Raw genomic sequence first — 14,284 nt, forward strand, 5'->3', positions numbered from 1 at the left:
CTTACAGAATCTCCCCATCCAAAGGAACATTTGTGTTCCGCGCATGTTCTGTTCACAAGGATGTCTTGCAGTGCGTCCCAAATCGCATACTTCCATACTCAAATACTCAAAATTTTGAGTATACTGCGTCAAAATGAAAAACAGTATGCATAGTATGCGAAAAATGAGTATGCAAAAGTACCAGGATGATGTACTCAAATCAGTCCCGATTTTGAGTATGCAGCTGTGGACACTCAACACACTCATTTCCTCCTCTGGCAGCATGTATAAATGTAACTTATTGATGTTGTTTTTACAAGTGTTGTTTCCACCAAGCACCATCAGCTGTTGACATTGTGTATGTGGTGTAACTTGTTTTTGTTTGTTTTGTTCTGCAAATGATAGGCTATGCCAGTGTTTCTCAAATCTGGTCCTGGAGGACCCCCTGCCCTGCATGTTTTTTATGTTCCCCACTCCAACACACCTGATTCAAATGATCATCTTGTCATCAAGCTTTGCTGGAGCCTGTTAACGAGCCATTCATTTGAATCAGGTGTGCTGGAGTGGGGTAACATCTAAAACATGCAGGGCAGGGGGTCCCCAGGACCAGGATTGAGAAACACTGGGCTATGCTAATGCTAGTTGAGCTAACAGCTATCGCGAATGCTAAAGCTCATTGGGCTAACAGTTATCAGGGCCCTAGCATTACCCGGTGAACCAGGTAAATATAATAACAAGCGGGTTAGACCCTGCACAGTGAATACATGACCAGAAGCACCACTCAGACATTTAATTTGTGGATGTATTTTAACTGCCGCAGCGCCCCGGTAGCTCTCTTGGTAGCCTCAGTCAGCTGCACCGACCCCCATCAATAAACTCTACACCGCTAATCGTGTTATTAGCTGTGTTTAATACACTACTGAAAAGGCTTTGAAAATTTGCTGGCAAATAGTGGCGGAATTTGGTGGAAATGCACTGGAAGCTGGTCACAATTAGATGTACTGGAAAAACAGGCTTACATCATGTCGTCATGTATGCGATTTGGGACAGCACTACACCCTCAAAATTTGCGCACTAAGCCAGTGAGTATGTAGTATGCTTAGTACACTCAATTTGAAAATTTTGAGTACACAGTATTGAAGTATGCGATTTGGGACACATTATTGGTCTTTTAAGTACAGGAAGTCGGTCTCACTGCTGTTGTTGCTGCTGTTGCTAAGGGTACGGAAAGAAGAAGCAGAAATGACGCACATTGCGTCATGATATTCTCTGTGCGTCGAGATGTTCTCTGTGTATCTCTGTTTTGATCAGGACACCAGAAAACAGGTTACTCTAAATGTTTCAGAAACTGAAATACTGACCTTGCCCAAATATTAACTACATGTAAGCATAGCCAGTGGCTTTGCAGAGCACATGCTCAGTAGAACAGTACGAGGACGTTTCTGGAAACTGTATAGAAAAAAATTCTGGAAGGAAACAAATTTTCAGGGTTTCTTGGTAAATTCTCTAAAGTTTTCAACTCTCAGCTCTAATTTTATTACTTAAGTAACCGTGAGTGAGGAGGGGACACAGTGGCTATGAGACCCTGCTGTACACCATGGGTTGTCTCTGCTACTCATGGCATGGACTGGCTGTTTGTGCTCCACGGCACAGACCTTGTACATGTCGATCATTACTGTGTGTTTGATGATTTACATATTAACAACTTTTGGATGGATTCTATTTTGGCCAATTTTAAGTGGTGTTTTTGAGATGTAATTAGAACTTTCTTTTTTTCAGTCAACTTTTACACATCACAACTGTAAGGGATAGTTCATTTTTTTTGAAGTGGGGTTGTATGAGCTCTATGTGACCACTAAGGACATTAGATACAGTAGAAAGTTGTCTCCTCTCCCTCAGTTAGACACAAACTGTAATCGATGGTGACGAGGAAATAGGTGCTAACAGGGACAGACGGTACCAAATTCAAAGGCTATTTTCTCTGCCTACAAGAACTCAAATCAAAAAGTAATACCACAGTTTAAGAGTACGCTACATAAAATATTTTTTAAGTGCATTAAGTCTTTGGAAATATAAACATTTATCTGGACCTAACTAACTGGTCATGTATCCTCCCGCGCAGCGCTAGTGCGCTCTGTCCCCCCTCCTCCTTTCAGCTGTAGGGAATGTAAACAAGCTATGCTTGGGGCGCCGGTTGTAGCCTCGTGTAAGTTTGATCAAGTATCGTCAAGATGAAGTCGGAAATACTCAGTGGTGTAAATGTTTGAGCTGTGACTCAATGCCCACAGATGCTGAGTGTTACTGCTGTCACGAGTGGAACTTGGTTACACACACTCTTCAGGATTTGTCTGAGTTGGAGGACACTGCTGGCTCTAAAGCCGTCTGTATAACTCATCACACAGATTTCCCTGCTCTTCTGAATTCTGGAGTGTCCTGTAACAGCAACAACAACAACAACAACAACAACAGTCGTGGCAGCAGTAACACTCAGCATCTTGATGTCTGGTGTCCGCAGATGTTTCCTCTGTATTCCTTTCAGTCTCCATCTGTAGCAGCTCCTCTTCTGTGTGCTCCGGTTCATACAGGTATCCTTTTCGTTCCAAAGTGAATGGAACTTCATCGTCGCTGTTATAGTCACTCATTTTGAATTTCCTACGCTGCCTCACAATCCTTAGAGTACAAACAAAAGAATTACGATACTTGATCAAACTTACACGAGGCTACAACCGGTGCCCAAAGCATAGCTTGGTTTTATTCCCTACAGCTGAAAGGAGGAGGGCGGACGGAGCGCACTAGCGCTGCACGTAAGGACACATGACCAGTTAGTTAGGTCCGGATAAATATTTATAATTCCGAAGACTTAATGCACTTAAAAAATATTTTATGTATCGTACTCTGAAACTGTGGTATTACTTTTTTGATTTGAGTTCTTGTAGGCAGAGAAAATAGCCTTTGAATTTGGTACCGTCTTTCCCTGTTAGCGTCTATTTCCTCGTCACCATTGATTAAAGTTTGTGTCTTACTGAGGGAGAGGAGACACCTTTCTACTGTATCTAATGTCCTTAGTGGTCACATAGAGCTCATACAACCCCACTTCAAAAAAACTGAACTATCCCTTTAAGTCCAGACAGCCTGTACCCCTTACAAAGCAACATCTCAATGTATAGCAGGGTCTCACATCAATAGTGTGTCCTCCTCACTTACGGTAGCATTAATACCTAATCCCAGCCATTAACTCTTATTCTGATTACTCCAGTAATTCAGATTAAGTCCATTTAGTTGACTAGTCTCATTTTAGGCATAAAGTAAACTTAACAAGTACAAATCAGGGTAATTTAAGACGATTAGCTGTAGTTACTTACCTTTTTAGTGCCATCAGTTTCCTGGATTCTTTGAAGTGAGCTCAACTTCTCACATTTTACAGCGTGACTGTCAAAGCTTTAAGCTGCCATCTCTAATAAGCTTTAGGTGAGAATGGGTTTGACATATTGAAATAACAAAGCGGCATGTGTTTGAGCTGGACACCCAGGAATTTATTCGCTCATTAGCGTGATTGTTGTTTTGAATTACTCACAGTTTTATATAATGATGTCTGTGTTTATCAAAAGATGTTGAAGTCTGTGAAGTCTGCTGTCCTTTGTGACTGCAGCAACACGGTGCAGATAGACGCAGTGCTGACTCCAGGGCTGGTTTACTTTGTGCTCCATGCAGAAAAACAAACAGCTGAAGTCATATCGGCGTCTTTTAGCTCTCAGTTTGCAGGAGATGTAGGCTGGTGATAATGTGGAGGAGAGATAAATATGCTAAAGCAGTTGGAGAGTATCCTGGCTTACGACCACTCAAAATGTTCTTTAAGTGTTTTTCATCCTGGTATTTCCAGAAAACTTTGAACCCAAACCATGCCTTCCAGGTAAGAAAGCCACCTTTGGAAAAACATGAATTTTTTTTCCCTCTTACAATATCGCTCATCATTTCTGCCTTCATCAAAGGCTGGTGGCAGAGGAAGGGGTGTTAAGTAAAGAGACGCTGATCTGTTTTTCTCCCCTTCAGATATCACACCAGCGAGCCTGTCACCCACACAGCCAATATCACAGTCAGTCCACACGCTGGGTTCAGTCACAGGGCAGAGGAAGAACGCAGAAGGGAGGGAGGACACAAAGAAAAAAAAAAGAAAAGAAAAGGAGGGGGAAGTCAACAAGGGTAAAAATGTGTGACTGGGGTCTGTCCTGGGTGTTCAGGGCAGCAGAGCACATCCCATATGCTTCTAATTCTGCGACTTTCAGCCACCTCTTTCACTTCTCTGTCTCAATTATTTATCATGTAGTAAATCAATGCAGGATAAACAGAGCAGGACACGGTGAACGCCAGCACAATAAAGACACAGAGACAAAGAAACAATCAGCTCACACCAGATCGCCGCAAGAAAGAGTTATAAAGCAGATTAAAAGGGGTGAAAATAAGCAAATAAGAGAAATACAAATGTGCTGCAGGGATGACAGCATCAGTGGAGCAGTTTTTGATACAGGCCACAGAAGACAACACTGAAGGACTGCAGTATGAATAAGGAAAAAGACGCCTTTCACACCAGAAAACTGCTCAATAGCTCCGATACTGGCAAACCTTGCAGCTGTGAATGGCCTGGTTCGGGGAAATTGGTGGAGTGCTGTGAGATGCATTGTCAAAAACAACAATACTGGCAGCTTGGAAACACATCTATTAGTCTCCCAAGGATCCCTCTACCTCTGAATTGGTCATAGAATTAGGTATCCACCAAGGGAATCAAGCCTCTTCTGTGGGGGAATGGAATAAGCTGCAAAATAGAGCCTTAAATTGAATGTCTTATGGCAAATTGTCACAAGTACCTCGGGCTCCAGATTGAAGCATTCGCGTCCTTCTCACCTTCCTGCTCTTAAAGTACAGCTTAGACTCATGCACACATCAGTTTCTCACGCGGTCCCTCCCACGCAGTATTTAGTGCTATAAAGTGGATCCAGGATGCATTAATGCTGCAGAACAAGCTGTAATTGCAGTTAAGAAAACCTTTTTTGATGTGTGAATGCCCATTTTCCTCCAGAGCTGACATTTTAACTCAGTTTACTTAAGGCTACGAAGCATTTAAGAAGTGGTCGAAGCAATCATGATAAATGTTAAAGGACTTCCTGGAAATGGGCAGTTATGTATTTATTTTGGAGCTGCTTTCAGTTATTCCAGCTTTTGAGAGACTTGGATAATAAAGAGCCATGTTGAGGGTTTTTCTAATCCTGCCAGGTTAGAGCTGCAGAGCCAAAAGCTCTCTCTACATAGCAAACACCTCCCCAGCTCATAAAGTGCTAAACCAGGTGTTGGCCTCTCCATCTGGCTCCCACTATTTATTCTGTGCGCTTCCTTGCTTGCTCTAACTTCTTTCCTTCCAGTTCTTCCTCCTGCCTTCATTACCTGCTTTCCTCTCTCCTAAACCTTCATCCATGCACTCTCCTCCTCTCTGTCTCTCACTCAACAGCCAATTTAACAACTCAAGGAGGCAGAGGAGAGCAAAACACGCTCTCAGGTCGATCAAAGATGAGACTTTGCCATGAAGGCTGCGATGAATCATAGTTTGCCTTTCTGAAAACATCTCCTTTAGAACATATATGTGTTTATTTAAGGCTTTTCTCTCTCTCTGTTTGTGTGTGTGTGTACTGCCACACGCTGAGGAGTCAGTCTCTTTTTCAAACCATGGGGCGTGTTGTTTATGTGGATTGTTTCAGCACACTATGGGCCTGATCTACAAAGATCTAGGCTTGTCACGATACTGGATTCCTAACTTCGATACGATATTTTAAAAAACATTGATTTTCGATACGATTTTTTGATACCACGCAACCACAGGGGACTTCAGTGCAAAAACTTCTCTTTTTATTCAAGAACACATTTACATCATTTAAATCAGTGCAATTGTACTGAGGTAGTAGTACTGAGATAGATATTTATTTACAACAGTAATTTTTCAGTAATAAACTAAGTACCATACTATGTCACTTTGTAGTTTAATTATACATTTTTTTTTAAGTCGTATCAATCATAAGAAAAAAATGCGTCATGAAGACGAAAACAGCAGATAGGCTATAAGTCACACTGGGCCATACGTTTTATTTATTCAGAATGATTTGGTTTGTTTACAGTATTTCCGGAGTGAACTTTTTACATATAACTGTGATATAGTTTTGTACATTAGGAGGTTTAAATATTGTTCCTTTAGCTCCTGGTATCTGTGACCAGTTTCTCTTCTCTACGTGCGCTCCTCTCCTCCCCTGCTCTAGGTGAGTGTTGCTGGTAAGATTGGTGCAGTGTGAGTTTAAATGAGCTCCATCCGATGAATGTCCTCACTTTTAAAAAGTTACAGGAGTTTTGGCGCTAGTTTGTGACTTAAACCCCGGCATCTGTTTACAATAGAGAGCCAAAAAGACGTGAGTGAAGTTTGTCAGGCTGTCCAAGACGGAGGCTCGAGACGAGCGCGTCCAGTGAGCTAACACTGTCTGCAGGCAGTGCTCATGGGAGTTGTAGTGCTGTAGTCTCATATTGCAATGGGTTTAGTATTTCAGATGCCGTTTCAGAAAACTACAGTTAAATAATTCAACCCGCGAAAGTGGCTAGTAGGAGTGACGGTGTTAGCCGCTACAGCTGGAATTCAGTGTAAGCTAGCTTCTTTCTCTCTTTCTCAACTACGACGCAGGACTCAGGAAAGAAGGGGCTGCATGCACTTTGTGTGCGCTCTGTGTGTATGTTTTGACGCCAGCACATGTCTAACCAGGGAAAGATGTTGAGTACCGATCTATCGATACTAGGGGAACTTTATATTAGGGTGACCATATTTTGATTTCCAAAAAAGAGGACAACGGCACAAATTCAGACAGGCTTCTTATATTCTTAATATTTCACTGCCCCGTGGTTACTCCCGTCTGTGGAAACACCACAGTACTGGATTTTTTTGAGTGCTTTATGAGTGACTTCAACAGAATGGGGGGTTATTACACCTAGAGATGGGTACCGAATCAGGTACTTCAAAAGGTACCGACCGAATTCTGTCAAAAGTACCGAGTACCGATTCATGTAAAATCAAAAGGTACCACGTTTGGGTACCTGGACACATCCTTGTGACTGTGAGGAAGTGAAAGATTAGTCGATTTTCCATGATGGACATGAACACAGCTTTGCAAGGGTATATACTGAAGGATATATATGTTAAATTGAAAAATATATATATAATATTGTTAAAGAAATTGAAATTTTTTACCACATAACTACAAAAAAGTACAGAAAATTTGTACCTTTGAGCACTGGTACCGATTGCCAGGTACCGGGCATTGGTGCCAGCACTCCTAAACTGTTTAGCAACGTCAGAGTCAGGAAATGTCTTTTTAGCAAGGCACTGGTGCAATCCATGGACCTGTAGCTGTTGTGGTGTTTTACAGTATGAAATGCCATTGTCATGTCATGTTTTTCAGTGTCCATGTGAGCTTTGAGATCTCCAGCACCTTTATTGGACACTGAGACATATGTGCCAGCTTTGCACACGGTTCACTCCGCCTCCCACTTGTCCCGATCTGGATGGTATGTCGGAATTTTTTTTTTTTGCAGTTTATCTGTGAAGCTGCACTTACGCTTAGGCATCTTCCGTGCAATACAGCTCCGCTTTCTTCTCCGCTCTCCGTCTATGTCTCTCTCTCTCGCCTTCTCTCTGATCCTCTCATTCTCTATGCGTGTGTGTGCACGCGCAGAGCAGACCTGCCCACAAGGCAGCCTCTCGGTAAGTGTTGCGCATCATCATATTGTTTGCAAGCGCCGGTCAATTTACGGACGCGCGTAATGGTCCTATGAAAATCGGTGAACACCGGACATTTTCGTGAATTTATTAAACCCGCCCGGACACCCCGGACAGGACGTAAAAAGTGGACATGTCCGGGTAAAAGAGGACGCTTGGTCACCCTACTTTATATTGAATTATTTGCTAAATTTCAGGATCGATATTTACCGATAAAATGATACTTTTGACAACACTACAAAGGTCAGAATCAAACAAAAAATTGCGGATGTTATTAGTGGGCGAGTTGCAGATGATCGACTAACACTGTGTGCACAATTAATAACGGGTATTGCAACTAACAGCATTACTTTTCAAGTAACAGGTAATCTAATTAATTACTATTTCAAACCTTATAAAGTCGATACAGTTACCAACAGTGAAATGAGGAGCGTTACTATGTTTCGGACCTGACTCACTCAGCCAGGAACAAGAGGAGCTGCAAATAAAATGTGTGGAAAAGCGTCAGACACACAAGTAATGATGAGAACAACCATGTTGACACGGCTTCAACAAAGAGCTGATGCTAAAATAAACTTTTCATCAACAAATATCACACAGCTTCCTGTGTGTGTCTGTGTAACCTGCAGTCAGAGAGGATCTCCTGCAGCGTCTTTGGATCAAACCAACTCCAGGGAGAGGGGTGGATGCTTTTCCAGGTTTGAATGTAAGGCTCAAGTAGCCGACTTGTTTTGACTTGAAAAATATTAGAGATGACAGAAACAGACTCAAAAATAAATCCCTCCTAGATCAGGATAGTTGTCAGGTCTATCTGACCTGGATCACTCAGCCAGACACAGGACAGAGCTGCAGGTTTGATATGAGCGACTGTTGAGCAGTCTGTGGGTCAAAACTGGAGTTTTCAGGATGGGAGACAGACACCACTTCATCGTCAGAGATGGGAAAGGCAAAAACAGACGTGAACATTATGTCCCAGAGCAAAACCTGCTCAAAAACTGCATTCTTCAGCAAAATTAAAGGTTTTTCAAAAAAGTAACACAAGAATTACTTTCCCTGGTAACTAATAACCTTTTTCAGGAATACTTCAGTTTCTAATTCAATTACTTTTTAAGGAAAGTATCAAGTAACTATAACTAACTAATTACTTTTTAGAATAATTATTAGAATAAAGGAAAGATGAAGTTTGAAGCCAAGGAGGTGGAGAAATCAGACGTATGGGTCACAGGCTGCTGCACAGGAGGTGAGAGCTGGATCCAATGTGGCGTGCGCCCTCCACTGTGACACTCTGGCCATCGTTTTGCACACCAAGCAACTGGTCAGTGCTGTGTCTGGTCTGACAACAACTGTCACTTCCCTAGCAACAGTCCTGAGGTCATTCGGTGGCAGTCGTCCTTCAACTGAGCCGCCGGCAGATGAAGAGGGAGGTTCATCTCCTGTGCTCTCCGGTGGAAGTTGTGGATTAACAGACAGGTTTACCTCAGATGCAGCCCAGGGGCCCCAGGTGTGAAGGGGCCCTCTGATTAGTCTGACTATTTATGGACATTTAAATGTGCTACCTATCCAATCAACAGGTGCCCATGTGGCCATGATTTGTTTACCTGTGTGGGTGCTCTCACCACAGTTGCCAAGTCTGCTTATTATATGGTGCATTTTATTGGTACTGAAAAGTCAGACTGTCTGATTGGGAACGCCCAACTGGAACGCCTCCCGAGGTCAGAATTTCAGACTGGGAAATCGGAGCAACCACACCATCCCCCAGTTCTCAGTAGGAAATTCTGAGTTCAGGTGTAAACAGCAACTAAGTTCCTGATATATATATATATATATATATATATATATATATATATATATATATATATATATATATATATATATATATATATATATATAACATATTTAATGTTAGAATTACCGACTAGTGTTTCTTGCATTAAATCAGCCATAAACATAATACTACTCAATGTTTATTTATAGAAATTCTGCTGTCATGGCAAGATTTTCCCACTTGGCAACCGTGACACTTCTCTTGGAGATGACATCACTCCTACTCCAAACAAATGTACAAATGTAATGCACCATGAGTGACTTTGAGCTTGTTTTACTGTGAAGTCGCTTGCAAGTCTCGTCAGTTGCAGGCTGTGGTTTTTGGGGCTTGATTTCTAAAGTGTAGTTGTTCATTTGGGCTTGATTTGTGTCCTACATGATCTCCACCTGAATCTCTCTCACTGCTTAGAAGAACAAGGAACATTCACCATTATTTATTCAATTTAATTATACTAATTATTTCTATTTCATTTATATTTTTTAGTGAGAGAAAAATTGTTTCATTTAAAGTTCTTATGTGGACTATTTATTGTCTGTTTGCTGTTATTTATGCATAATGCTTATGTATTTTCTTTTAATCAAAGTTTAAAAACACAAGTTATTCAGTGTTTTTATGTTGACTGTGTTTATTGCCAATTAACTGCAAACAATACTGTTATCAAGAGATCCATCGTTTACACAATGTGCTAAGTCACTTGTTGGGCTTGCTTCCTTGGAACTAGTCACTTTGCTTTCTATCGCGAGATCTGGCAGCACTGCCTGGAGTGGGTGCCTGTGGGACAGCATAATCTATAAGGGGGGTGGGGGTGGGGCTCACAAAAATGATAGCCTAGAGGCCCAGGACTACCTTAATCCTCTGCCTGGAGAAACCTGCTACAGAGCAACAGATGCACATTTTGTTGAAAGGCAGTCAGTAGGTTCAGCAGCACAGGCACAACACGGCGGTCCACGATTGTTACTGTCGTTGTACCGTTCATGCATGGCAATGTAAGTTGCCACAATAAAAGTGTAAGGTGCATTAGCGTTTCAACTGAAAACTCAGCGTTAAGTGGAAACGGCAGTCAACATGGCAGCAGCAGCGTTTCAGAAAAATTCCACTCTGGAGGAAATTTTAAAAGTTCCTGTTTTAAGTTGGCAAAGACCCCGTTCACACATCATTTCATCCAAAAATGTAAAAAAGCAGTGAAAAAAAAAAAAATCAGCATTTCCATGGAAACGCTTAGGGACTAAAAGACACTGTAGTAAGCATGCCAGCCCTGTAGTTGGCGCTATGACTATCTTGTCTAGAAGCAGCTTTTGGTAGATCTTTTGGTGAGTGCTAAGAGCAGAAGTGGAGCAACAGATGCACATTTTGTACAAAGACAGTCAGCAGATACAGCAGCACAAGCACAACAGGGTAGTTTGCGACGATCGTAACAACAGTACTGTTGTACGGTTGTATGTGCTTGCACGAAGTGGAGCGTAATGTCTGCGTTTCCACTGAAAACGCAGGCGTACACTGCAACGGTGTCGGCGTTTCAGAAAAATGCCACTCTGGAGGCCGTTATCAAAAGTGTGTGTTGGTTGAAACACAACAATACCTTTGTGTTTCATCCTGAAACCGTCATCACGTAAACTGCACCTCTATCTCTCATTTTCAACCCCTCATGACTCTCTTCCTTCCTTTCTTTCTCTCTTTACTTTTTCTTAAGGACCAGTTCCTGAAGCACTGGATATTCCCATTCTGCTTTGCATGTGCATCCATGCAAGGCAAACACAGACACACACACACACACACACACACACACACACACACACACACACACACACACACACACACACACACACACACACACAGAGACACACACACCTCTGTCTTTATTTAATCACTGGCTCTATTACAGGGGGATATTTCTCCAGACAATGCCTCCGAAGGCGGTGAGCCAGCCAGGCCCTAAAGAGACGGGTAGATCTCTCTATCCCTCATCCCATGGAAGCCACTACACTGGCACTCCCACTGACTGAGATGAATGAATTTAATATATCTCCCTTTTGAAGCACAGATGACCTCCCGATACGGCTCCGTGTCTCTCTATCACAGGGCGCCTTTATTTCTTTGGCTCTGCTCTGAAATCAGGAAATGCACAGGAAGACATCTGAAGGGATTCTGACAGAGACTAATTTGTTTTGTGGCCTGGTATGACTCTTGTATATCTCTCTCTGTATAAGAACGGACACTCCCTGCAACAGACACTTTAATGATCATGGTATGTTGTATTGAGGGTTTTGTTTGAGTCCATGTGCAGGAAACAGGCTGTGGTTTTTCACCTGTGAGGTATCTGAGTCAGTTTAGTTGTAAGTTATGATGAGAGATAAAGACACACATCCTCTTGATTGTCTAGAATTTACTATTTCATCCTAAGCCAAGGGTTAAGGGTTAGCCAGATGCTTAAAAGCTTCTGCACTAGGTCAGGAAAGTACAGTTAATCTTTCACCTTTTGCTTAATACGAGCTCCATCATTCTTTTCCAAACAGCATAACAGAGTTTGTGCCAGAAACTGCGTATGAACACTTGTCCACTGTGTGTTAGTGTGCGCCAGCTCTGATGATGTGCTTCCCTTTTAAAGAGAGCCTCACTGACCCCTTATATGCTTCCATCCTTATTGGATCGAGTGCTCTCCTGAGACGGCAGACGTTGATGCCTGCGGTCATTTTTCAGGCTCATCTAACCAACTATCCCACTGTGCTATGTAAGTCCCACTTAATTAGGCCCAAAATTGGATGGATTCACGCATATCCAGAAATGTCTTTTATTGGATGTTTGTCCCATGAGGCTAGAGCCACTCTGATCGAATTACACTCATTCAGGCTCCGGCATGGCTAACTACCCTAGCAAGTTCTGTACGCTGAGTACACTCTAAGAAATGTAATGTTAATTTTACTGACTAAGTTGTGTCAACTGGTTATTGCCATTAATGTGAAGAATACTTATTAATTTAATCTAACGGATCCAGGGGCGTCACTAGGATTTAGGGACAGGGGGGGCTTCAGCCCCAGGAGCTGCAAATGATCAGATGTGTAATAAACGAAACACAACCAATAGAGTTAATAACTGCTCAACATAGAGGCTAATGCCATGACTTTCGCAGGCAACACAATAATAGTTTTGTATTTTGAAGTCAGATTGATTAAATTTTGGCACATAAGTAACTAGGAAAAAGATTTAGAATAGAATTTAAGGTTCTTTTATTAGTCTAAAAATCTCTTAATGGTCTTGCTCCTTTATATTTATCAGATTTGCTTTTATCATTTGAGCCAAGTAGGGCTCTCAGGTCGTCTTTAATGGTACCTAAAGATAGAACTAAAAATGAGGAAGCCTCTTTTTATTATTAAGATAAGATAAGATAAGATATACTTTATTGATCCCCAAAGGGAAATTCATGTTGTTTGGGCACTCTTCCAGGCAAAGAATTGTACACTCTGATGGCTGCAGGGAGGAACTATCTTCGGTATCTCTCAGTCCTGCAGCGCACAGAGGTAATACCCCGTCTGTCTGTGGCCCCTGTCTGTGGAACAGCCTACCTCAAGACCTGAGGGTAGCTCCTACTGTTGACATTTTTAAAAGTAAACTCAAGACCTACCTTTTTAGTCTGGCTTTCAGCTGATTGTATTTAGTATAATTTATTTTAGCATTTTATTTATTTAAATCCTCTTAACCTGTTTTATTTCTCCTTTTTAGACCAGATCTATCACTTCCAATTTTATGACCGCTCTGCTTTAACTGTTTTTATTATCCACCGAGTATTAGGCTATCTCATTTTTACCATATTACTTATTCAAATTTTATTTTATTTATTTTCAGTGTCCTACAGACAAATTACTCTATCTTTAGACTCACCTTTCCAGTGGAGGTCTCTCCCCTCTCATTCCCTGTGCTCCTCTGCCCTGACTCCTACAGATCAAAAAGAATGGCGGAGTCTCTATTGTTAATGTATTATTATTGTTTCATTCATCACAATAATATAATGATAATAACAATAATGATAATAATAATCATAAACTACTGTTAGCAGGAGGGCTGGAGTCAATTGTTAACTACCATCAGTGATAAATACTTACTTTATGGAAAACTTCCTGATATCCATTCTTTATTGATGGCTTAAATAAAGACTTCTTGTGTCTTGCTTTACTCCTGAGTCCATGACAAGAAAATAGACTCCATCCTTTTGACTGTCTGTCCAGTAACAAGGAAGAAGAGACAGAGTCAATATGAAAGTTTAGTCTGTCTCTGCATCATCAGATAAACTCTTCAGCCCTCCAAACAGTCTTATGTGCCCTTTGTGAGTCGTTTTTACCTCATTAGTTAAGCTAGCTTCTACTATCAAAGTGTTATCTCCTTCCACTACTGAACAGAGGCTTTGTTTCGTAACTTTCGTTGTCCTAGTACCGCAATGGTTTTCGCGAGAGATGGGACGTTATCAAACCAGTCGACTCTTTTGGACAGCGTTTTTCAGTGAACAAAAAGGAATGATTCTGTGTCTTTGTTTGCAACCATTACTGAATACAAATTGCCTGCGCGTTTCAGAACGAACAGCTCACTCATAAATGTGGATCGGTTCTCACTGTTCATTTAAAAAAGCTATTCAAAAGACTCGACTAAGCCCCGCGAAAATCACAGCCGCTGTCAGTAGTACATTGAAA

Source organism: Halichoeres trimaculatus, unplaced genomic scaffold, assembly GCF_033239565.1.
Source record: "Halichoeres trimaculatus isolate MK-OKI-2021-1 unplaced genomic scaffold, fHalTri1.1 fHalTri1_scaffold_22, whole genome shotgun sequence".
NCBI classification, from domain to species: domain Eukaryota; kingdom Metazoa; phylum Chordata; class Actinopteri; order Labriformes; family Labridae; genus Halichoeres; species Halichoeres trimaculatus.